Here is a 1,428-nt window from a genome sequence, read left to right as displayed (position 1 = left end):
GGGTAGTGCGGGTTATTGTGTATGGAGCCTTATGATGATACAATTAGATATCATGGTTTCTGCTTTATCTTTCTCTCTCTGTCTCTGTTTCTCTGTCTCTCTCTCTCTCTCTATCTATCTCTCTCTATCTCTGTCTCTCTCTCTCTCTCTCTCTGTCTCTGTCTCTGTCTGTCTGTCTGTCTGTCTGTCTGTCTGTCTGTCTGTCTGTCTGTCTGTCTGTCTGTCTCTCTCTCTCTCTCTCTCTCTCTCTCTCTCTCTCTCTCTCTCTCTCTCTCTCTCATTTGTTTTGGTTTTTTTCTGCTTCGTATGCCTTTACTCATGCGCATTTACTTACTGTCATAATATGCAAGGCATGTTATGAGATATACAGTATGCATACCCCAACCATCTGTTCATTTAAGATTTTCTGTATATATTTACATTTATTATTCTTCCCCGCAAACTTATTTGCGAAACAGTTTCTCCTTCCAAAAAGGTAAACAGATAAAAGAGTATTCTCCTCTCAAAATAATGATAATAATAATAAAAAAAAAAAAAACGAAATAGATAAATCCATAAAAATATTGAACATGCGTACGTGTTTGAGTGCGCGTGCACCCACACTTCTAGTATGCAGAGGATTCCTTGTGCGTCTTTCCCTCCCCCAAGTTATCCTATTCTCATACAGCCATAACGCCTATATTAGAATAGCCTTTGGTCGCGACTCATTTCGCTGGCCTTCCTTGGGTTGGTGTGTGTGTCTGGCAATACTGTGTTTTTTTTCTTTTCTTTTTTGTTCTTTGCCATTTACGAATCTCATCGAATTATGTTTGTTTTCTTTTCTTTCGTATGAATTGGGTTTACTTTTATTTCAAATGTTATGTGTTTATATATATATATATATATATATATATATATATATATATATGTATATGTATATATATATATATATATATATATATATATATATATATATATATATATATATAATTTCAATTCAGGTGAACTGGCGTTTACTTTGATGTTTGTTTGCTTTCATTTCAGGTGAATTAATATTTAGTCACTGTTATTTCAAATGTTTTGACATCTGTTTACTTTTAATTGAGGTGAAATGATATTTATTTGGTCTTATTTCAGGTGTTTACTAGCCCCTGGGAAGTCATCAGTAGGCGGGTTTATTATGAACCTATGCTCGATCATGAGAGTTGCTGTCTGGCCTTTTAATAGTGTCGTAATCACGGTTCATTATGATGCCAGTATTATCCTCAGTCAGGTCTTGCAGAATGTGACATTCGTGTCTGAATCATGTGAGGCTAAATATATGCACCTTTCCATGATATTGATGAAGAATTACTTATTTAATTATTTATTTATTTGTGTTTACTCGGGACTTGTTGCTTCATAACGAAATACCTTCTTGGGTTTGCAGTTACTGAGTCTTTTAACTAG

The sequence above is a fragment of the Penaeus chinensis genome, chromosome 35, assembly GCF_019202785.1.
Source record: "Penaeus chinensis breed Huanghai No. 1 chromosome 35, ASM1920278v2, whole genome shotgun sequence".
NCBI lineage: Eukaryota > Metazoa > Arthropoda > Malacostraca > Decapoda > Penaeidae > Penaeus > Penaeus chinensis.
The sequence above is the reverse complement of the archived record's forward strand: the minus strand, read 5'-3'. Positions refer to the sequence as shown.